The 26305-nt window shown below is 40.5% G+C and overlaps 1 long non-coding RNA gene across 1 annotated transcript; it reads right to left on the bottom strand.

The window, feature by feature from the left end:
- Window positions 1-14642: 14642 nt before the first annotated feature.
- LOC139745904 (uncharacterized) lies at window positions 14643-22245 on the bottom strand. Its single transcript, XR_011712019.1, has 2 exons — window positions 22147-22245; window positions 14643-15062 (listed from the first exon to the last, which is right to left on the bottom strand). It is a non-coding gene; the product is annotated as an uncharacterized lncRNA (long non-coding RNA).
- Window positions 22246-26305: the final 4060 nt, after the last annotated feature.

The raw sequence follows: 26305 nt of genomic DNA, 5'->3' as shown, positions 1-26305 counted from the left end.
AGAGTTGATGAAGTCAAAATCCATATGATACTTGAAACAGTATTACCACCACTCAAATTGCTGAATGCACAACAGAGGTAAGACAACAAGCATGGAAAAGCTATTGGAATTATTTTCTATCAAAAACAACAAATTTGACGAGTGTGTGGAGAGAAGTGAATAAAGTAAAGGAAATAAAGAGCAAAATTGTTGCTCATCACTAAATGAAACTTCCCTATATTAGACTTCACTATATTAGGCTTAACTATATTAAGCTATGCTAGGATTTTAGACTTCACTATATTCAACTTCACTATATTAACTTCACTATATTAAGCTATACTAGGATATGATCAGTTCCCAGGGTATATAAGGGCGGGAGCCGGGACCGAGAGCATCATTTGAGCTGTGACCTCTGTCGAGTGAACATCTCTGCTCCGCCTTGCAAGCTCCCTCAACCTTTCCTCAAACACTTCAATATAATAATGTTCACCAAGGAGGTAGGACGATTCTCCTTTGTCCAGGAGATGGAATTTGGATATGTCCATGTATTTGACATGGGCTATGGCTGTGTGGACATGGAGGTGGAATACCCCGATGTGGAAGTAATGGATGGAGTGGAATTTGGCTGTGTGGACATGGAGGTGGAATACGCAGACGTGGAAGTGGAGGAAATGGAATGTGGTTGAAGTTGGTATGGATGCCATATATGATGATGAAGAAGAGGTCAACCACTGTGACCATGTGGCGGGGAGGGCCACATCCACCAACTACGGAGCAGTAACTTGGCTGCATCCACTTAGTTTACTTTGTTATGGACTGCATTTACATAGACGTTATTTGGCGAACTAAATAACACAGCGACAAATGCAGCCTTCATGTAAGGGTTAAATTTCTGGGAACGGTGACAAACGCTTCGAGAAAAAGAAAAAAAAAAAAAGGAAAATTCAGCCAAACCCAAGAAAATTGGTTGATGTTCCAAATGGTTATAATACCGATGGAGCCAGCCATACTGGGGATAAAGGAGTTGTAAGTTGTGTCAAAGACGATGGAAGTGGTGGTGGGGGGAGGCGTTGTGGCTGACCAAACCATGTAGTTACAGCTGTCACTCAGGTGGGAGTCATTTATCTCATGATTTGACCATTGCCACACCTCGACCACTGATGCTGGCAGCCCTCTTGTACCAATGCAAGACCAAAGCAACGATAAGTACCAACAAGATTTATTTTTTCATTTCAATAAACGTGAGTGTTAATTCAAAAGGTTTGTTTATCTTGGGTTGGATTCTTACTTTCTCCAGGGCTTCTTCGTCTGCAGTTCCACATGCGTTTCTCTATATCTCACACCACTGGGCTGGAGTTGTGGTCTGAAATAATGTTTTAGGCCCAAGTAGCGAGGTAATACTAAGTTCATAATATGTATTGAAGTCGTCAAATGTTGACAATCGTGATATCAATGGATTCCTCAACTGTAAAGTTGATGATTGAATCTGGGTTTTGACCTGACGTACCTCTTCCTCTAAGTGTCCCCATAACTTGGGTAGGGCTTTGAATTAGAATTTGAGGGGGTTAGAAACCACTTCATACCAAGTCTTAAGACGAGAAAATCGAGGGGTAATAATAACACTATTGTCCAAATTCATCAACTAAGACCAGGAGGAATGATGCTTACAAGGCTCTCAAAGTGAACTCCATGGGGCCGAGCTGTTATGAGGGTCAGACATGTTGACAAAGAAAGACTTTTACAACCCTCTACAACAAAGACTTTTCAACTATGTCTCTACAACAAAGACTTGACAACAAAAAGACTCTACAACAACAAAGGCATTACAACGACGAGTGTTTGGTAAACCCGCTACATCATGGTTCAACAAACTGTTGTTGTCCGCAAGAAATCTACTTTGGCGGGCAAATCTAATGTTGACATTCTGTGTCAACCTCCATGTCTTTGGTGGTGGTGGTGGTGGTGGTGGTGTAGGTGGTGGTGGTGGTGGTGGTGGTGGTGGTGGTGGTGGGGGGGGGGGGGGGGGGGGGTATACAAGATGCGTCTGTGTCATCCTCCATGTCTGTTGGAGGAGGGGGGGCTGTTAACCATGACACGTCTGTGTCGCCCACCATGTCTACTGGGGGTGTTATCCATGACGCGTCTGTTTCATCCACCATGTCTACTGGGGGTGTTATCCACGATGCGTCTGTGTCATCCACCATGTCTACTGGGGGTGTTATCCATGATGCATTGACAAAAGACAAAAACGAACTCATACTTAGTTTACTATAAATTTCCTGAGGAGAAAGATAATAAAGTACTTGGTTGTTGCTCTGCACCCACAAGTCACAAAGAAGGAAGACTATAACAAGTTAAAAGTATAACTCATAATATCATCTCCAAAATTATGTTTGATTTTAAGAGACAAGGTTCACAGATCTATGAAATAACCAGAAAATTATCTTTTATAAAACAGAGACATAGACTAGGTAGGTGGGTAGTTTGACATATTTCACGTAAAATGAGAAACCTATCGTGGTTTGAGCGAGAACAGGTTCAGAATTCCTGAAGCATCATGTATAGTTCTATACATAGTCATTCATCACCCATCAGCTCTACTTTGTACTGAATGACGCTGTTACTATGAACATTGCAAGGTGTCTTGGATGGAAAGAGGCAGGACATTTTCTGACTACTACAAGTAGGACAACACAAGACCTCCACCAACATTTCCGCACGTGCAGCCAACATTTTTTTGCAAAGAACTACATAAATTACAGAAGATTTCACAATGATGCCTGCCCCAATCAACACTATGCCTGCCCCAATCAAAACAAAGAGGTTATTCCAAATCTATAATCTATTTGTATTTCATCTCGTATGTAGAGATTACTTCATAGTGAACAGGTGTATATCTTAAAATCCAACCCCAAGTGAAATGTATTTGTTTCATTTAGTCCACTGCTAAGAACAGTAGAATGCATACTGTATTTCACAATAGTGTTCGACATTCTAAAGTCCAAAGGAAATATGAGTGCAATGTTTATGTACACGATGTAGAATTTACATTTATTCATTATACTTTGTTGCTGTCTCCTGCGTTAGCGAGGTAGCGCAAGGAAACAGACAAAACTTAAAATTCACATAATGGGGTTAATTTACAGATAACTTTACTGGTACCATGATCATTAACTATACAGAGCCAAGCAACTCATTCCACACCACTAATAAAGTATTAGAAGATAATTAGGGCAAGCATCAATGTTTTATTCCTGGGGATAAGGGAGAAAGAATTCTTCCCAAATATTCACTGTGTATTATAGAAAGCAACTACAAGGGGAGGGAGTTGGGGGCTGGAAATCCTCCCTAACCGTTTTTCATTTTCCAAAAGAAGGAACAGAGAAGGGGGCCAAATGGGGATATTCCCTGTAAGCCTCAGTCCTCTGTTCATAACACTACCTCACTAACGTGGGAAATGGCAAATATGTATGAAAAAAATATATATTGTTTTTATAAAGGCTATATTTTCCTTTCCAAATTATTATGCCCATATATTTTTTTTTTCTTTTTTTCTTTTTTTTTTTTTGCTTTGTCAGTCTCCCACGTTTGCGAGGTAGCGCAAGGAAACAGACGAAAGAAATGGCCCAACCCACCCCCATACACATGTATATACATACGTCCACACACGCAAATATACATACCTACACAGCTTTCCATGGTTTACCCCAGACGCCTCACATGCCCTGATTCAATCCACTGACAGCACGTCAACCCCGGTATACCACATTGATCCAATTCACTCTATTCCTTGCCATCCTTTCACCCTCCTGCATGTTCAGGCCCCGATCACTCAAAATCTTTTTCACTCCATCTTTCCACCTTCAATTTGGTCTCCCACTTCTCCTCGTTCCCTTCACCAACGACACATATATCCTCTTGGTCAATCTTTCCTCACTCATTCTCTCCATGTGCCCAAACCATTTCAAAACATTCAAAACACCCTCTTCTGCTCTCTCAACCACGCTCTTTTTATTTCCACACATCTCTCTTACCCTTACGTTACTTACTCGATCAAACCACCTCACACCACACATTGTCCTCAAGCATCTCATTTCCAGCACATCCACCCTCCTGCGCACAACTCTATCCATAGCCCACGCCTCACAACCATACAACATTGTTGGAACCACTATTCCTTCAAACATACCCATTTTTGCTTTCCGAGATAATGTTCTCGACTTCCACACATTCTTCAAGGTTCCCAGGATTTTTGCCCCCTCCCCCACCCTATGATCCACTTCCGCTTCCATGGTTCCATCCGCTGCCAGATCCACTCCCAGATATCTAAAACACTTTACTTCCTCCAGTTTTTCTCCATTCAAACTTACCTCCCAATTGACTTGACCCCCAACCCTACTGTACCTAATAACCTTGCTCTTATTCACATTTACTCTTAACTTTCTTCTTTCACACACTTTACCAAACTCAGTCACCAGCTTCTGCAGTTTCTCACATGAATCAGCCACCAGCGATGTATCATCAGTGAACAACAACTGACTCACTTCCCAAGCTCTCTCATCCACAACAGACTTCATACTTGCCCCTCTTTCCAAAACTCTTGCATTCACCTCCCTAACAACCCCATCCATAAACAAATTAAACAACCATGGAGACATCACACACCCCTGCCGCAAACCTACATTCACTGAGACCCAATCACTTTCCTCTCTTCCTACACATACACATGCCTTACATCCTCGATAAAAACTTTTCACTGCTTCTAACAACTTGCCTCCCACACCATATATTCTTAATACCTTCCACAGAGCATCTCTATCAACTCTATCATATGCCTTCTCCAGATCCATAAATGCTACATACAAATCCATTTCCTTTTCTAAGTATTTCTCACATACATTCTTCAAAGCAAACACCTGATCCACACATCCTCTACCACTTCTGAAACCACACTGCTCTTCCCCAATCTGATGCTCTGTACATGCCTTCACCCTCTCAATCAATACCCTCCCATATAATTTACCAGGAATACTCAACAAACTTATACCTCTGAAATTTGAGCACTCACTCTTATCCCCTTTGCCTTTGTACAATGGCACTATGCACGCATTCCGCCAATCCTCAGGCACCTCACCATGAGTCATATATACATTAAATAACCTTACCAACCAGTCAATAATACAGTCACCCCCTTTTTTTAATAAATTCCACTGCAATACCATCCAAACCTGCTGCCTTGCCGGCTTTCATCTTCCGCAAAGCTTTTACTACCTCTTCTCTGTTTACCAAATCATTTTTTTTTTTTTTTTGTCGCTGTCTCCCGCGTTTGCGAGGTAGCACAAGGAAACAGACGAAAGAAATGGCCCAACCCACCCCCATACACATGTATATATATACGTCCACACACGCAAATATACATACCTACACAGCTTTCCATGGTTTACCCCAGACGCTTCACATGCCCTGATTCAATCCACTGACAGCACGTCAACCCCGGTATACCACATCGATCCAATTCGCTCTATTCCTTGCCCTCCTTTCACCCTCCTGCATGTTCAGGACCCGATCACACAAAATCTTTTTCACTCCATCTTTCCACCTCCAATTTGGTCTCCCACTTCTCCTCGTTCCCTCCACCTCCGACACGTATATCCTCTTGGTCAATCTTTCCTCACTCATTCTCTCCATGTGCCCAAACCATTTCAAAACACCCTCTTCTGCTCTCTCAACCACGCTCTTTTTATTTCCACACATCTCTCTTACCCTTACGTTACTTACTCTATCAAACCACCTCACACCACACATTGTCCTCAAACATCTCATTTCCAGCACATCCATCCTCCTGCGCACAACTCTATCCATAGCCCACGCCTCGCAACCATACAACATTGTTGGAACCATTATTCCTTCAAACATACCCATTTTTGCTTTCCGAGATAATGTTCTCGACTTCCACACATTCTTCAAGGCTCCCAGAATTTTCGCCCCCCTCCCCCACCCTATGATCCACTTCCGCTTCCATGGTTCCATCCGCTGCCAGATCCACTCCCAGATATCTAAAACACTTTACTTCCTCCAGTTTTTCTCCATTCAAACTTACCTCCCAATTGACTTGACCCTCAACCCTACTGTACCTAATAACCTTGCTCTTATTCACATTTACTCTTAACTTTCTTCTTTCACACACTTTACCAAACTCAGTCACCAGCTTCTGCAGTTTCCCACATGAATCAGCCACCAGCACTGTATCATCAGCGAACAACAACTGACTCACTTCCCAAGCTCTCTCATCCCCAACAGACTTCATACTTGCCCCTCTTTCCAAAACTCTTGCATTCACCTCCCTAACAACCCCATCCATTAACAAATTAAACAACCATGGAGACATCACACACCCCTGCCGCAAACCTACATTCACTGAGAACCAATCACTTTCCTCTCTTCCTACACGTACACATGCCTTACATCCTCGATAAAAACTTTTCACTGCTTCTAACAACTTGCCTCCCACACCATATATTCTTAATACCTTCCACAGAGCATCTCTATCAACTTCTATCATATGCCTTCTCCAGATCCATAAATGCTACATAAAAATCCATTTGCTTTTCTAAGTATTTCTCACATACATTCTTCAAAGCAAACACCTGATCCACACATCCTCTACCACTTCTGAAACCACACTGCTCTTCCCCAATCTGATGCTCTGTACATGCCTTCACCCTCTCAATCAATACCCTCCCATATAATTTACCAGGAATACTCAACAAACTTATACCTCTGTAATTTGAGCACTCACTCTTATCCCCTTTGCCTTTGTACAATGGCACTATGCACGCATTCCGCCAATCCTCAGGCACCTCACCATGAGTCATACATACATTAAATAACCTTACCAACCAGTCAATAATACAGTCACCCCCTTTTTTAATAAATTCCACTGCAATACCATCCAAACCTGCTGCCTTGCCGGCTTTCATCTTCCGCAAAGCTTTTACTACCTCTTCTCTGTTTACCAAATCATCTTCCCTAACCCTCTCACTTTGCACACCACCTCGACCAAAACACCCTATATCTACCACTCTATCATCAAACACATTCAACAAACCTTCAAAATACTCACTCCATCTCCTTCTCACATCACCACTACTTGTTATCACCTCCCCATTTGCGCCCTTCCCTGAAGTTCCCATCTGCTCCCTTGTCTTATGCACTTTATTTACCTCCTTCCAGAACATCTTTTTATTCTCCCTAAAATTTAATGATACTCTCTCACCCCAACTCTCATTTCCCTCTTTTTCACCTCTTGCACCTTTCTCTTGACCTCCTGTCTCTTTCTTTTATACATCTCCCACTCAATTGCATTTTTTCCTTGCAAAAATCGTCCAAATGCCTCTCTCTTCTCTTTCACTAATAATCTTACTTCTTCATCCCACCACTCACTACCCTTTCTAATCAACCCACCTCCCACTCTTCTCATGTCACAAGCATCTTTTGTGCAATCCATCACTGATTCCCTAAATACATCCCATTCCTCCCCCACTCCCCTTACTTCCATTGTTCTCATCTTTTTCCATTCTGTACTCAGTCTCTCCTGGTACTTCCTCACACAACTCTCCTTCCCAAGCTCACTTACTCTCACCACCCTCTTCACCCCAACATTCACTCTTCTTTTCTGAAAACCCATACATATCTTCACCTTAGCCTCCACAAGATAATAATCAGACATCCCTCCAGTTGCACCTCTCAGCACATTAACATTATAAAGCCTATATTTTCCTTTCCAAATTGTTATGCCCATATATTGTTTTTATAAAGCCTATATTTTCCTTTCCAAATTGTTATGCCCATATAGATAGAGAATATTAACATATCATTTGTGACTTACCAAATGTGTATTTCATCTTTAATATTTTTTTTTCTACAGACCAAGATGTGTCAGGTTCCATAATCCAATTTCAAATAATAGGTATGAAAAAACATTGCTATTAATGTATGAAAAAATTACTGTAGATACTATATACTTAATGTATTGCTTATTTACACTGTAGTTATTTGCATGTTTGGTCAGTATGATTCAATATATAATTTTTTCATTGATATTTGCCATTTCCCACTTCAGCGAGGTAGCATTAAGAACAGATGACTGAGCCTTGGAGGGAACATCCTCATTTGGCCCCTCTCTTTGATCCTTCTTTTGGAAAATCAATAATGGAAGGGGAGGATTTCCAGCCCCCAACTCCCTCCCATTTTAGTCGCCTTCTACGACACACAGGGAATACGTGGAAAGTATTCTTTCTACCCTATCCCCATATACATTCTGTATGCAGTACACAGTTTCAAACCCTATGGTACTTGAAAAAAAGGCTTCCTATAGTGGATACTGCACTGTTGTACAATATACTTACTTTAAATCAGATCTTAGAACAGGTGTTGGTGGATCTGAGGTCATCAGTTTAGAACATGACCCTGAACTTGTGGACATGCCAGCCGTGCCCTGCACCTCACATAATACTGCCTCTCACACAGCCCTAGGTAAGAGAAAGTGGTTTCATCTGTTACACAAAGTTTAATGTTGACTATGCTGTCTTTTTTCTATCAGGCATTTATATATTAGATGATACATGTTGACATGTTAAGCAAAAGGCAACAAAGTGAATACCATAAGTGCACAATGGTACTTTTTAGTCATAACATTTCAACAGTTTATCTAAGGACTTAAATAAAAAAAAACTGTCCATCAAATTATTTAGACTTGTGGCACTGTACTACTCTAGTTCCCTTTACTTCTTTTCACCCATTTAAGCATTCAGATTATGTAGTAGAATAGTAGAGTTTTTTACTTTAAAATCCTCAGTTTCACTAGAATAATTTCACGTAATATATAAAAAATCCTGGGGGCCTTGAAGAATGTTTGGAAGTCGAGAACATTATCTCGGAAAGCAAAAATGGGTATGTTTGAAGGAAAAGTGGTTCCAACAATGTTGTATGGTTGCAAGGCATGGGCTATGGATAGAGTGGTGCGCAGGAGGATGGATGTGCTGGAAATGAGATGTCTGAGGACAATGTGTGGTGTGAGGTGGTTTGATCGAGTAAATAACGTAAGGGTAAGAGAGATGTGTGGAAATAAAAAGAGCGTGGTTGAGAGAGCAGAAGAGGGTGTTTTGAAATGGTTTGGGCACATGGAGAGAATGAGTGAGGAAAGATTGACCAAGAGGATATATGTGTCGGAGGTGGAGGGAACGAGGAGAAGAGGGAGACCAAATTGGAGGTGGAAAGATGGAGTGAAAAAGATTTTGTGTGATCGGGGCCTGAACATGCAGGAGGGTAAAAGGAGGGCAAGGAATAGAGTGAATTGGAGCGATGTGGTATACCGGGGTTGACGTGCTGTCAGTGGATTGAAGCAGGGCATGTGAAGCGTCTGGGGTAAACCATGGAAAGCTGTGTAGGTATGTATATTTGCGTGTGTGGACGTATGTATATACATGTGTAAGGGGGGTGGGTTGGGCCATTTCTTTCGTCTGTTTCCTTGCGCTACCTCGCAAACGCGGAGACAGCGGCAAAGCAAAAAAAAAATATATAAAATTGTTCCATAAGTCCGTAATCGAAGGAGATGGCAAGCATTGAACATGCTGCACTGTCACCTCCTTTAGATTCACCCACAACCATTCCATAAAATCTTATCAGAAAATCCTTTTCTTTGTCAAAAAGCTGCAATGAGAAAAGTCCAATCCTGATCTTACTAACCCTATTCAGAAGAGTATATTGCACAATCAAATTTTCATGTTTTTAACTTTTATTATGTTTGAATATAGTCAAAATTCAAGCTATGACTGTAAGGTTAGTACTACAGATCTATACATCTTTTGTATTTACTGAAAGATTATCATTTCAGATATTGATTTTATATTTATAAAATTTGCTGCATTACAGTTTTCCTTTCATGTTTTTACACTACTGTTCAGCATAGCATAATCAGAAATGCTTGTGGGTCATAGGTATTTGACATTATTAGATTACTCATTATATCCTTATGTTAATCTGATTACAACTGCCAACACTAATGTATAAGTTGTCCATGAGCATATGTCGACAGAGAAGTTTCAAACAGTAAGAAAAGAATATCCAAACTGCTACACAGGTATAGAACAAGGATCAGTAGATTACTGAAGAGTTGATACACTGAAAAAGTCCTGAATCAAGATGTAACCAAAAGTGCATCTTACCAGCTAGCATAATTTCAAATACATCTAAATACCTTAAAGGTTTTCCATCAGAATTTTTCAAAACACAGTTAAAGTTGTCAACTATCCAAAAGAAAGGTAGATGCTACTCAAATGACAGGAAAAGCTTTTCACTTGGCCTTTATTTTAGTTGCACCAGGGAGTATAATTTACATGCTAAAAATTTTGCTCTTCCCAAGACACACTCAGTACACTACTAGGTTAATTCTATAAGGTTTATTCCTGAGCGGAATCAATCAATATTTGATTTTTTTAGAAAAGAAAGTCAAAAACTTAGAAACAAAGGACAAGACATGTGGCATGGTATATGATGCCATTTCAGTCAAATCTGTCACATATCATAACAGAAGTAAAGACAAGTTCGAAGGCATGGAAGACATGGGAGAGTATGAAACCTCAGAGAAATGTGCTCAAATATGCCATGATGTTCATGGTGAAAGGTTCGTGCAGGAAGTACAAGCAAACATTGTGGTATTTCTTTTTTCAACAGGTCCATAAGGCCGCATATTTTACAAAAAATGATAACATTGCTTGAATAAAATCAAACTAGACAGGATTACTACCCAATTATGCTGTTTGTTACCAGGCTGTAACAAACCAAGCAGTGCTAAAGAGACTTGGCATATCTAGCTCTTCCCATTTAACATGAATGGAGATAATCAGAGTTTATTTCTTTAATGATACCCCTTATCTAATTAAAAGTTTTTTTATCATAACATTCAATCGCTGTTTCCCACATCAGAGAGGTAGCGCCAGGAAACAGACAAAGAATGGCCCATCCATTCATTTACACATATACACATAAATGCTTATACATGCACATATACATACATATCAACATATACACATATGTTATACATATATACACATGTATATATACATACATGCTTGCCTTCATCCATTCCTGGTGCTACCCCACTCCACAGGAAACAGCATTGCTACCCCCTGTTTTAAAATATGATGTATAATGGCAATATTATAAAGAGGAACTATGTTGAACAGTTGATAAGAAACTTTCAATATGTCTTGCTCCTAAACTGTCAGACAATCACATCTACCGCAATACATTTGATAAGATGTGTGTTAGCTTGGCAACACAGACCTTAAGCAGAAGTGTAGCAGCAGGCGTTACAACTTACTGCATCCTTAAAGAATTCAAAGAAGCCATCTACACAGCTAAATTTATCAACAATATGCATCAGTTGTTTGATGTATCTAATTGTGGTATAAAAAAAATCACTATAAAGAGAAGTGCGGAATTAGCATTGATTATGAAGGGAGGGTGAGTAGTTGCTTCTCGATGGAGTTTAAGGTTTTTTATTCATGACTTTCCTGTTTGGGATGTGGTTGGTTTGTGGTTGAATTTTGAGTAGTGTGTCATAAGTATATTTGTGATCTGAATGTAACTGGGTGATGTAGCAGTTAAGGGTATGACTGGGTGTAGCAGCCCAGTGGTGATCAGCATGTGGAATTGTGTTCAAAAGGGACTGGCGATTGGGAATATTTGGAGATACATAAATATACATGGCTGAGTGAGACTGATGATAAGCAGGCATTACTGGATTATGTTCTAATTGACAGGCATGCTTCTCGGTGGAGGCAAGGGTGAAAACTGGTAGAGGTTTTAGGAAAAGAGGAAATGATATGATTTTAAAGACAGTTGTGAAAATGAGTGAACTTGGGAAAGAGGTTTGCATGAGGGATACCAGAGGAGTAAGGATAAAGAATGATATACGGTGAGAGTAAACAAAACGAGGAGAGTAGGTGAGGAATGCAAGGTATTTTTGGAAGCAGTGTTTACATGTATGAGAGAAGTCTGTGGTAAGCAAGTGGGATGTGGGTGTAAGAAAAAGAGCTGTAAGTGCTGGGATGAGGAAGCTGATAGTGAAAGAGAAAAGTGAGGTGTATGGCCATTACCTTCAAAGAAGGAGTGTCAGTGACTGGATATGTATAACAGGAAGTGTTTGGTCAAAAAGAAGTTGGAGCTGAAAGAATGCCAATGAGAGTTGGGGGAGAAGAGTACCAGCAAACTTTAGGAAGGGTACAAAAATGTTTTAGAAAGAGGTGAATTGTGCGAGAGGAACAAGAGAACAAATGGACGCATTAGTAAATGGAGCACATAAGGGAGTGGTAAGATGCAAAGAAGTGAAGAGGAGGTAAGGTGAGTATTTTGAAAGACTGTTGAATGTGTCACATGATAGGATAGTAATTGTGGGGGCTGTTAGGGACACTGATGTATGCGAAGACAGTCATGGAAAGTGGTTTGATGAAAAGAGAAGAGGTGGTGAACGTCTTGCATAAAACAAAATGTAGCTAACCAGCCGAAGTGGATGGGATTGCACTGGAATTTCTCCAGAAAGAGGGAGGCTGTAATGTTGATTAGTGGGTTGATATTCAGTGTATGTATGGCTCAAAGTTAACTGCCTGAGGATGGGCAGAATGGCTGTACAGTGCCATTGTATAAAGGCAAGTACAATAGTGAATGTTCATATTACAGAATTATAAGTTTGTGAGTGTACATGGTAATCTGTACGGTAGGGTGGTGACCGAGATAGTAGTGGTATGCACATGCCCTAAACTTGAGACTGGGGAAGAATGGTGGTTTCAAGAGTGGAAGATGTGTTTATAAGGTGCATACTTTGAAGAATTGTCAGAACCATATAGAGAAAACATGGGATTTATATGTGGCCTCTATATATCTTGAGAAAGCTTATATAACAGGATGGGATTGTTAAGAAGTTGAATGCAAGGGTCTTGGAGTTAGGGGCAAGTTTTCAATTTGTTGGATGGGTGGGGAAGCCTGAGTGATTAGTCAGTTATTGTTTGCTGATGACACAGTTCTGTTGACAGGTTAGACTAAACAGTAGCCGATGACACAAGTTCTGTTGACAGGTTAGACTACACAGTAGCTGATGACACAGTTCTGTTGACAGGTTAGACTAAGAATCTGAAGAACCTGGTTTGTAGGGAATGTGTGTGAAAGGGTAAAGTTGGAGGGTGATGTGAATAAATGTTTTTAAGACAGCCCATCCGAGAGTTGCCAAAGGCCACACAAATTATCATGTGACTCAGCAGCTTGCCGAATGTTGCATGGTCTAGCTAATGGTGGGGTACACAAGCAGCCAGCTCTTGGGAGTAAAATCCAAATTAATACCTATAGAAGGGGGTTAAGTGAACTAACATTGTGGTGAGGGCAAGTGGATCAAGTTCTGAAGTTAGTGTGGGAGACCACTTTCAAAACAACTCTGTCAAGTAAGGATGCAGAGCTAGAACCACCCAGATGCAAGAGCAACATTCCAAACAAGGACGGATCAGTCCTTTGTATAAACAGAGCAGCTGATCTGAAGAAAAAAGAAATTTTGACATCTAAACAGGGTGCCCAGTTTCTTTGAGGCAGTCTTGGGTAAATCGGGTGAAATGTTTGTTAAAGATACCAAGGAATTCGTTATCTTGTCGAAAATGGATACCAATTAGTACTCTGAGGGAATTTAGGTTGTATGGTGCTTTTGTTTTCATATTTGTGGTGTGGAGATTGAATGTGGTCCCAGAATAGCTAGTGTTTTGTCAAGTGGCAGTGATTGTCTGTTCAAGGTAACTGCAAGGTGCAGGTGGAATTCACGACTGTCTGGGTTAAAAGAGTGACTGAAGATTTCTGTGGGGGATACAGACATTCTCTTCTGGGTGAGCCACTATGTAACATAGCACTGGATGTTTGTTGTTGCTATTGTGGTGTCCGGGCATTGTGCTTGTGATGTCATTTGCATAGGAGAGGACCTTTAAACCGTGATTTGCTGAAGGTAACCATAAATTATGTATGAAGAGATTGGAGAAAGAACTACTCCTTGGGGAACTCTGCTGTAGAGCACAAACATTTTAGAGGTGACCCCACTGTGAGCGACTTGACAGCTGGCCATGAAGATGAATAACAACTTTTTTTTATCCTACAGATGGATCTGTACCTCAAGATCCATTATATCACATATCCTGGAGCTGGATCTGCAACCCTAGATACATTATATCCCATATCCTAAAGCTGGATTGGCACCCCTAGATCCATTACATCCCATATCCTAAAGCTGGTGGATCTGCACTCCTAGATCCATCATATCCCATATCCTGTAGCTGCATCTACACCCTATAGATCCATCATATCCCATATCTTATATGGGGAAAAGCATGTCATATTTGCTCAGTTTCTTTTTGTATTTTTATTCTTCTTTCATGTTCGAATAATTTTCAAACTAGTGAAGGTTGCATCTGTCGAGGGTGAAGTGAAGGTCCATCTGCTGAAGACAGATGTGCTGCATTTTGTCTGTGAATGTTGGTATTTCTAATTCACCTTGATTTTATATGTTCACAGTGACTCATTGCAATGCTGTGTTGTTAGTTCCTTGCTAGGAATACTGAACTGCTTGAAAGACAAATTTCATTTATTGACATATTTATTACAGTATCTGAAGAATAGAAATTTTTCACATTAAGTAAACAATACTGTACCTAATTACAAACTTCATATGCAATTCTACCACTCTGAGAAAACTCTTAATCATGGTAACTTGATGATAAAGTAAAATAAAAGTGTAATACTATACAAACAGCTTGCATAAGCTGAATATGTAAAGATTTGAGCTGATGCAGACCCTCTGCATCTCGTTAAGAAGTACTGCATTTCAATAATGATTTCAAGGTCTGCTACTAGCTGTTTCAATTTCTTGGGAACCATCAAACCCATATTGAAGTCCCTTTTATTTTCTGCCAAAGGCGCCTTTGGATGCTCCTTGTAAGATCTTGCTAATAAAGCCCTCCAGGAAGTTCCATCCCCTGGTCTGCTGCTCCCTGTAAGAAGCACATTTGTAACTCGTATTTCCAGTGACATGTTGCGACCACACAGCAGTCTTTGTCCTGGCTCAATAATCCATGTGTATATTTAGTAATTTTGTAAGTATTGAATTACTATGGAGGACTGCTGTATGAAGCAGAAACACGAGTTCCAAAAGTCCACATCAAGTGTTCCTCGGCATTCAACACTTAAGTGTTGAATGAAGAGGGTAGTCTTATGAAGAATTGTGAAAAGGATAAAATTAACAAAACAAGCTGTAAATACTCTTTTATAAGGTAATTTCACTGAAGGCTGTGTTGGTTTCAAAATACACTAATACATACTTTTTCATGAATTCAATCTCTTCAATTTTCATATTAATTCTTAATGTACTTCATATTTTCACACTAAGTCATTAAAACACACTCAGAAGCATCTGCAGGCCAGCACTTGTCAAGAGACGAGATTATGGGGAAGCAACTTGCCAATGAAGCATATGGTACATGCAGGGGGATAGAAAAGAACATGCAATGGTCCCAGAAAAAGTATTTACAAAAATTATTGAATCTGTGGTCCTGAAGTCTATATGAGCTAAATGAGAGTGCAGAAGCATCTGATATATATCACATCACTGGATCATAGTGCCAAGGGAGTGGCCAATTGTTATGCCTAACTTTACGACATTGTAAAATTGTGTTGAACACAGACAATTTTCTCTGATGGGTGTGGTTACAAAATACTTGAAAAGATAATCAAAAAGCATATGATTTCAGGGAGAGAATGTCACACGTAACAGATCACTTAGACTTCTACAAAAGACTAAAGTCCAATTCAGATATCAGAGATGAATGAGAGACTGTGGGTTCTTGGAATGATCAAGGGCATTTGACACAAGTTTGGTAAGAAGTTGGAAGCTATGGCTGGCAGAAGATTAAGATTTCTTCAGTGGATATTTTTTATCATTATCATTTTGCTTTGTCACTGCCTCCCACGACAGCGAGGTAGCGCAAGGAAACAGACGAAAGAAATGGCCCAACCAACCCACATACACATGTATGTACATACACGTCCACAAACGCAAATATACATACCTACACATCTCAATGTATACATATATATATACACACACACAGACATATACATATATATACACATGTACATAATTCATACTGTCTGCCCTTATTCATTCCCATCGCCACCTCGCCACACACGAAAAAACAACCCCCTCCCCCCTCATGTGCGTGAGGTAGCACTAGGAAAGGACAAAAAAGGCCACATTCATTCACATTCAGTCTCTAGCTGTCATGTAATAATGCACCGAAACCACAGCTCCCTTTCCACATCCAGGCCCCTCAGAACTTTCCATGGTTTACCCCAGACGCTTCACATGACCTGGTTCAATCCATTGACAGCACGTCAACCCCGGTATACCACATCGTTCCAATTTACTCTATTCCTTGCACGCCTTTCACCCTCCTGCATGTTCAGGCCCCAATCACTCAAAATCTTTTACACTCCATCTTTCCATCTCCAATTTGGTCTCCCACTTCTCCTCGTTCCCTCAACCTCTGACACATATATCCTCTCAGTCAATCTTTCCTCACTCATTCTCTCCATGTGACCAAACCATTTCAAAACACCCTCTTCTGCTCTCTCATCCACACTCTTTTTATTACCACACATCTCTCTTACCCCTACATTACTTAATCAAACCATCTCACAGCACATATTGTCTTATTTCCACATATCTCGTTTCCAGCACATCCACCCTCCTCCACACAACTCTATCCACAGCCCACGTCTCGCAACCATATAACATTGTTGGAACCACTATTCCTTCAAACGTACCCATTTTTGCTTTCCGAGATAATGTTCTCGACTTCCACACATTCTTCAAGGCTCTCAGGATTTTCGCCCCCTCCCCCACCCTATGATTCACTTCCGCTTCCATGGTTCCATCCACTGCCAAATCCACTCCCAGATATCTAAAGCAATTCACTTCCTCCAGTTTTTCTCCATTCAAACTTACCTCCCAACTGACTTGTCCCTCAACCCTACTGTACCTAATAACCTTGCTCTTATTCACATTTACTCTCAGCTTTCTTCTTTCACACACTTTACCAAACTCAGTCACCAGTTTCTGCAGTTTCTCACATGAATAAGCCACCAGCGATGTAACATCAACGAACAACAACTGACTCACTTCCCAAGCTCTCTCATCCACAAAAGACTGCATACTTGCCCCTCTTTCTAAAACTCTTGCATTCACCTCCCTAACAACCCCATCCATAAACAAATTAAACAACCATGGAGACATCACACACCCCTGCCGCAAACCTACATTCACTGAGAAACAATCACTTTCCTCTCTTCCTACACGTACACATGCCTTACATCCTCGATAAAAACTCTTCACTGCTTCTAACAACTTGCCTCCCACACCATATATTCTTAGTACCTTCCACAGAGCATCTATATCAACTCTATCATATATATGCCTTCTCCAGATCCATAAATGCTACATACAAATCCATTTGCTTTTCTAAGTATTTCTCACGTACATTCTTCAAAGCAAACACCTAATCCACACATCCTCTACCACTTCTGAAACCACACTGCTCTTCCACAATCTGATGCTCTGTACATGCCTTCATCCTCTCAATCAATACCCTCCCATATAATTTCCCAGGAATACTCAACAAACTAATACCTCTGTAATCTGAGCACTCACTTTTATCCCCTTTGCCTTTGTACAATGGCACTATGCAAGTATTCCGCCAATCCTCAGGCACCTCACCATGAGACATACATACATTAAATAACCTCACCAACCAGTCAACAATACAGTCATCCCCTTTTTTAATAAATTCTACTGCAATACCATCCAAACTCGTTGCCTTGCTGGCATTCATCTTCCACAAAGCTTTTACTACCTCTTCTCTGTTTACCAGTGGATAGGAAATTACAGTACAAGAATCATGTCAGAGTAGCCTTCTCAAATCGGCATGTGAGGGTTTAGTCTTAAGATTATAGTTCTACATGATATATTTAAATTACTTGCTACATGGACTGAACTCATTCTAAAATATTTTTGCAAATGTGAAAGTTACACAATTAATAAAGAATGGAGAAGGATTGCATCAACTTATGAAGAGTGAGAGACCTGCTCCAGAGTGGGTATGGTACAAGGCTGAAGAAAGTCTACCTGAATAAATGCAAAGAAATGATCATGGGAAAGTGAAAAATAGGCCTGAACATGAATATACTTTCACAGGATATAAGCAACAAGAATTTGTTTAAGATACTTCAGGGTCAACATTATACCTAACCAGTCACCAGAATGCCACCTCCAGAGAATTGTAATACTAAAAGAGTTGTGGGCAAATGAAACAAGGTAAGTGAAGTACTAAGGACTACAGAAAAATGAAAATAGAAAGTTACGGAAGGGAGCTCACACGAGTGTAAAGCTCCCTCACCATAAGCACAGTGCAGTACATAGGTTTTATCAGGCACAGGAAAGTGTATCTGTTGCACATTAAGATAGAATATTCCTACTAAATCATCAGCGAACAACAACTGACTCACTTCCCAAGCTCTCTCATCCCCAACAGACTTCATACTTGCCCCTCTTTCCAGGACTCTTGCATTTACCTCCCTTACAACCCCATCCATAAACAAATTAAACAACCATGGAGACATCACACACCCCTGCCGCAAACCTACATTCACTGAGAACCAATCACTTTCCTCTCTTCCTACACGTACACATGCCTTACATCCTCGATAAAAACTTTTCACTGCTTCTAACAACTTGCCTCCAACACCATATATTCTTAATACCTTCCACAGAGCATCTCTATCAACTCTATCATATGCCTTCTCCAGATCCATAAATGCTACATACAAATCCATTTGCTTTTCTAAGTATTTCTCACATACATTCTTCAAAGCAAACACCTGATCCACACATCCTCTACCACTTCTGAAACCGCACTGCTCTTCCCCAATCTGATGCTCTGTACATGCCTTCACCCTCTCAATCAATACCCTCCCATATAATTTACCAGGAATACTCAACAAACTTATACCTCTGTAATTTGATGATACAGCGCTGGTGGCTGATTCATGTGAGAAACTGCAGAAGCTGGTGACTGAGTTTGGTAAAGTGTGTGGAAGAAGAAAGTTGAGAGTAAATGTGAATAAGAGCAAGGTTATTAGGTACAGTAGGGGTGAGGGTCAAGTCAATTGGGAGGTGAGTTTGAATGGAGAAAAACTGGAGGAAGTGAAGTGTTTTAGATATCTGGGAGTGGATTTGTCAGCGGATAGAACCATGGAAGCGGAAGTGGATCATAGGGTGGGGGAGGGGGCGAAAATTTTGGGAGCCTTGAATAATGTGTGGAAGTCGAGAACATTATCTCGGAAAGCAAAAATGGGTATGTTTGAGGGAATAGTGGTTCCAACAATGTTGTATGGTTGCGAGGCGTGGGCTATGGATAGAGATGTGCGCAGGAGGATGGATGTGCTGGAAATGAGATGTTTGAGGACAATGTGTGGTGTGAGGTGGTTTGATCGAGTAAGTAACGTAAGGGTAAGAGAGATGTGTGGAAATAAAAAGAGCGTGGTTGAGAGAGCAGAAGAGGGTGTTTTGAAATGGTTTGGGCACATGGAGAGAATGAGTGAGGAGAGATTGACCAAGAGGATATATGTGTCGGAGGTGGAGGGAACGAGGAGAAGAGGGAGACCAAATTGGAGGTGGAAAGATGGAGTGAAAAAGATTTTGTGTGATCGGGGCCTGAACATGCAGGAGGGTGAAAGGAGGGCAAGGAATAGAGTGAATTGGAGTCATGTGGTATACCGGAGTTGACGTGCTGTCAGTGGATTGAATCAAGGCATGTGAAGCGTCTGGGGTAAACCATGGAAAGCTGTGTAGGTATGTATATTTGCGTGTGTGGACGTGTGTATGTACATGTGTATGGGGGGGGGTTGGGCCATTTCTTTCGTCTGTTTCCTTGCGCTACCTCGCAAACGCGGGAGACAGCGACAAAGTATAAAAAAAAAAAAAAAAAAAAAATTCCTACTAAAATCACACATTTGAGAATTCTTTTTTCATCTAAGGCCAACATATACGTGTAACATCACATATATTCTTTATAAACATTTGTTAGAAGCCATTAATGTATCCAAATGTAATAATCATGATGAAAGTCTGTTCTTCATTATACTTCACATTAACAAATCTAAAATTTTGGTTACCATGGCTGTAATAACTTTACTCAGCTGCTCTGGCAATACAAGATTATGATGATTTTCAGTGGGAGCAAAAGATCATTCAATGTCCAACACAGATATCGTATATTGGCTTATAGTTCTACAAATAACTCTGTAATCTTTTTTGAAGCTGGGAAATCATGAGCAACTGAAAGCCCTAATCATGGATATCTAATGCATGCCCCATGTAAACTTTAATAAGCCAAACCTGAACAAGCAGAAGAGTGTGAAGCATGCACAAGATGGATTAAATTGGAGAGACATGGTACACAGAGGGTGACATGCTGTCAACGGCTAAACCAGGGTATATAAAGTGGTCATGAAACCAGGGAAAGGTCTGTGTGGCTTGGATGTGGATAAGGGGCTCTGGTTTTGGTGTATCATACCTAAAAGATAGAGCAAGGATGCGAGTAAATTAAGTCACTGTTCCTTACACTACCCAGCTACATGGGTAATGTCTGTGGAGGCGGGTCTGAGCAAGAAACAGCAGAAGCTGGTCTTTGAGTATGAGCGAGTTCATGAAGAAATTGAGAGCTACTGAGAATAAAAAAAAGGTTATTAAGTTTAGTAGGGGAAAGAGACAGACTGGGTTGTTACTTTGAATGGAGAACCTTGTGAAAGAGGTGTTTTAGATACCTAAGAGTGGACATTGCAGTGTATGGAATCATGGGAGTTGAAGGATGCAACAAGGCGGGTGAGGCAAATATGGGTATAATAAATGATGGTTCAGTAGTCCGAGTAATGTTATTTGGATGCAAATGTAGGCCCTACATGAAGAAATATGGAAGAAGGTGGATGTGTTGAAAATAAAATGTCTGAGGACATTATGTGGTGTAAGAAGGGTTGATTTCACATATGGTAGGGTAAAAATGAGAGATTGTTATATGAAGAGAGAGTTAGAGAGCTGAAGAGGGTGAGCTGAAATGATGTGGTCATTTGGAGAGGATAAGTGTGGGAAGGCTAAGAGGGCATACTTGTTTGGAGTAAAGGGAATGTAATGGGGGAACTAAGAAAGAGGGAGTAGCATGGAGAGAAAGAAACATTGACTGCTGATGTGAAGAATTAGAAACAATCAAGACAGAAGAAAGACTCAGCAAGACATACGTAAAAGTTTGGTGAAGATGCAAACAAGGAGGCAGAAGCAGCAGAAGGAAAGACAGGAAGCTGTAAGGTGGAGCTTATAAAAAATTAAATGCAAAGAGAAAAAGATTGAGGTAAAAAATTGAAAATATGGAATTATTTATTGGAGAGAAAGCTAAAGCTCTTTCCATACTGTTCTGTAAGCACTTAGATGGAAAACAACACAAAGTTTACCAATTTGAAAGAATTTTGGTCAGTGGTCATGTTAGTTATAATAAATTCTATGCAAAGTTCAGGAAAACTTTGGATATTTAAAAGAAAATTTCATAATTATAGTTGTATGTAGAGATATTTCTAAACTTTTAATTACAAATTGCAGTGAAGCATTATTTTCTTTTTACTGTAAACTTTCAAGAAAGACAGACAAAAATATTTCTACGTAATAACCTTACAACGCAATCAAAAGGTTGTAAATATGCTAAGCTGACAACGGCAGGGATCATGGTACCCACTGACTGACCAGCCCTGAACAATAAGAGCAGCTGGGTTGGCTGTGGGCTGAACGCCCTTCCCAGAATTTGAAACAAAATGGGCTGTCTATGATTCAATGTTGGCAATCCAAACCACTATTTCAAGGAAGCCTTACTGATTTTAATACTATTATTCACTTGTAATTATGCCTTTTCGTTTTTTAATCAGATTTCCAGAGTTTAATGACTAAAGAGTCAGTAATGGAATAAGCTTTAATCTTACCTCATACTAACAATGGAGATGTTCGCACAGGTGGTGCTACGCCAGGTAGCACATGAGTCATCACCTTCTGTGACACACTGAGTCACCACCATCTCCCACTGTGCAAATGACATGGATACTAATATATTGATGATACTAATCAAAGAACATACTATTACTACAACAACAACAACTACTACTACTACTACTACTAATAATAATAATAATAATTATTATTATACCGGGGTTGACGTGCTGTCAGTGGATTGAATCAGGGCATGTGAAGCGTCTGGGGTAAACCATGGAAAGTTCTGTGGGGCCTGGATGTGGAAAGGGAGCTGTGGTTTCGGGCATTATTGCATGACAGCTAGAGACTGAGTGTGAACGAATGGGGCCTTTGTTGTCTTTTCCTAGCGCTAACTCGCACACATGAGGGGGGAGGGGGATGGTATTCCATGTCTGGTGAGGTGGCGATGGGAATGAATAAAGGCAGACAGTGTGAATTGTGTGCATGGGTATATATGTATGTGTCTGTGTGTGTATATATATGTGTACATTGAGATGTATAGGTATGTATATATGCGTGTGCAGACGTATATGTATATACATGTGTATGGGGGTGGGTTGGGCCATTTCTTTCGTCTGTTTCCTTGCGCTACCTCGCAAACGCGGGAGACAGCGACAAAGCAAAATAATAAAAAAAAAAATAATAATATAATTGCTATCTCACCAATGCAGGAATGGCGATCAAGTATGAAGATAACTGATAATTCTTCATACTTGACAGCTGTTTCCCACACTGAAGTAGCACCAGGCACTGACAAAGAAAGGCCACATTCGTTTATGCTGATTCTCAAACTGTCATGTGCAATTCCCCAAAACCACATCCACCTATCCAACACCAGTCCCAAAAGACCTTTCCATGGTTTCCCCCAGCTGCTTCACATACCTTGGTTCAGTCCACTGACAGCACTTCAACCCCTGTATACCACATCGCTCCAATTCACTCTATTCCTTGCCCTCCTTACACCCTCCTGCATGTTCAGGCCCCGATCACACAAAATCTTTTTCACTCCATCTTTCCACCTCCAATTTGGTCTCCCTCTTCTCCTCGTTCCCTCCACCTCCGACACATATATCCTCTTGGTCAATCTTTCCTCACTCATTCTCTCCATGTGCCCAAACCATTTCAAAACACCCTCTTCTGCTCTCTCAACCACGCTCTTTTTATTTCCACACATCTCTCTTACCCTTACGTTACTTACTCGATCAAACCACCTCACACCACACATTGTCCTCAAACATCTCATTTCCAGCACATCCATCCTCCTGCGCACAACTCTATCCATAGCCCACGCCTCGCAACCATACAACATTGTTGGAACCACTATTCCTTCAAACATACCCATTTTTGCTTTCCGAGATAATGTTCTCGACTTCCACACATTTTTCAAGGCTCCCAAAATTTTCGCCCCCTCCCCCACCCTATGATCCACTTCCGCTTCCATGGTTCCATCCGCTGACAGATCCACTCCCAGATATCTAAAACACTTCACTTCCTCCAGTTTTTCTCCATTCAAACTTACCTCCCAATTGACTTGACCCTCAACCCTACTGTACCTAATAACCTTGCTCTTATTCACATTTACTCTTAACTTTCTTCTTCCACACACTTTACCAAACTCAGTCACCAGCTTCTGCAGTTTCTCACATGAATCAGCCACCAGCGCTGTATCATCAGCGAACAACAACTGACTCACTTCCCAGGCTCTCTCATCCCCAACAGACTTCATACTTGCCCCTCTTTCCAGGACTCTTGCATTTACCTCCCTAACAACCCCATCCATAAACAAATTAAACAACCATGGAGACATCACACACCCCTGCCGCAAACCTACATTCACTGAGAACCAATCACTTTCCTCTCTTCCTACACGTACACATGCCTTACATCCTCGATAAAAACTTTTCACTGCTTCTAACAACTTGCCTCCCACACCATATATTCTTAATACCTTCCACAGAGCATCTCTATCAACTCTATCATATGCCTTCTCCAGATCCATAAATGCTACATACAAATCCATTTGCTTTTCTAAGTATTTCTCACATACATTCTTCAAAGCAAACACCTGATCCACACATCCTCTACCACTTCTGAAACTGCACTGCTCTTCCCCAATCTGATGCTCTGTACATGCCTTCACCCTCTCAATCAATACCCTCCCATATAATTTACCAGGAATACTCAACAAACTTATACCTCTGTAATTTGAGCACTCACTCTTATCCCCTTTGCCTTTGTACAATGGCACTATGCACGCATTCCGCCAATCCTCAGGCACCTCACCATGAGTCATACATACATTAAATAACCTTACCAACCAGTCAACAATACAGTCACCCCCTTTTTTAATAAATTCCACTGCAATACCATCCAAACCTGCTGCCTTGCCGGCTTTCATCTTCCGCAAAGCTTTTACTACCTCTTCTCTGTTTACCAAATCATTTTCCCTAACCCTCTCACTTTGCACACCACCTCGACCAAAACACCCTATATCTGCCACTCTGTCATCAGACACATTCAACAAACCTTCAAAATACTCATTCCATCTCCTTCTCACATCACCACTACTTGTTATCACCTCCCCATTTACGCCCTTCACTGAAGTTCCCATTTGCTCCCTTGTCTTACGCACCCTATTTACCTCCTTCCAGAACATCTTTTTATTCTCCCTAAAATTTACTGATAGTCTCTCACCCCAACTCTCATTTGCCCTTTTTTTCACCTCTTGCACCTTTCTAATAATGGAAAACTGAAGTGGTAAAGAAACTGACTGGAACTTCTTAGGTTCACAAAGTGATAAGAGCCATGGAGATTCAAATGTCTAAAGTTTGAATGAAAAATGTCATGCATCAACATGTCACTGGGCACATGAGAACCACAAATATCAAAACTTATCTTTATGTAAAACAAAATAGTTAACAAAAGGCATTAATTTGGCTAGATACTTTGGTAATATCAATATACAAAATTTCCATTCAATTGTCTGAGTCTCACCAAATTGCACTGATGACAACTTTACACTGATAAGCATCTTAACATATGAGCATTTCATTACAGAAGGCAGTCTAAGTCAGCCTACATAGGCTACATGAATGGATAACAGAAATTTAGTTAGTACAAAGAAATTGTTGTTTATATGACGTCTAATTATAAATAAGCGGTGGGTAAAGTATAACCAGCCAGAGTCTTTGGGCAACTAGATAACAGAAATCTGGTATCAGCTGGATTTGAAATTGACAACACAATTCAGAGAAGGGCTTTGAAAATGGGCCGAGGAATATATTAGCTACATATACTGACTCATGATAGCTTAAATCTTTCATTGTCTGTAAATGAAAATGAATAACTGCAATGACTGTCTGAGTCTATGAACAACTTGATTTCACAGCATTCTTGGTCAATGGGAAACTTACTTAATGAGACATTCCTCAGTCTCAGAGTCGACCTCAGGGCACAAATAGAACTCGAACACTCCACCCTCCACCTTGGGAACTTGGGCCTTCACCATCACCACCTGAAAAACATCAGCCCATTTCATTCGATCCTGATTACCATGTCACAACATTTTTTTGTATCCATTTATAATTGTGCCAAGATAAATTTCTACGAAGATTCCTAGTGTTACCCTGGATCTCTTCAAAAGGGCTCTAGCGACCTAATGCTACATTACTTCTGGTAGTAGAGAAATATGGACTCCTCCGGAATGAAAAATTCTTTGACGAGACGGTAATTCCAGAGATACAACCTTGCCAAAGGTGACGTTTCCCTTGCAGTGTAACCTCTTACAGGCAGAGCCCAGTCACACCACAACTGTTTAAACCCAAAGTTCCATGACAAGCAGATTACAGTGAAACAATACAAAAATTCAGTTTCCCTTAAAATTACATGCATACCAAGTCCTAAGGAACCTGGTTATTTTAATCATATGGAAGGCCTTTAAAAAGAGTTCAAAATTCTGGATTATCAAATTTTTCACATGATGTTATTCAGCTGTATTTGTCAATCTGTCTAGAAGCATAGACAGGATAGATGATGCCTTAGCAAAGATATAGTGTTTGGGGCATCCTAGCTGACATGTGGGAAATACACTAGCCAAAAAAGTGTGATCGAAAC

The sequence above is a fragment of the Panulirus ornatus genome, chromosome 63 (genome assembly GCF_036320965.1).
Source record: "Panulirus ornatus isolate Po-2019 chromosome 63, ASM3632096v1, whole genome shotgun sequence".
Classification (NCBI taxonomy): domain Eukaryota; kingdom Metazoa; phylum Arthropoda; class Malacostraca; order Decapoda; family Palinuridae; genus Panulirus; species Panulirus ornatus.
The sequence above is the reverse complement of the archived record's forward strand: the minus strand, read 5'-3'. Positions and strand labels throughout refer to the sequence as shown.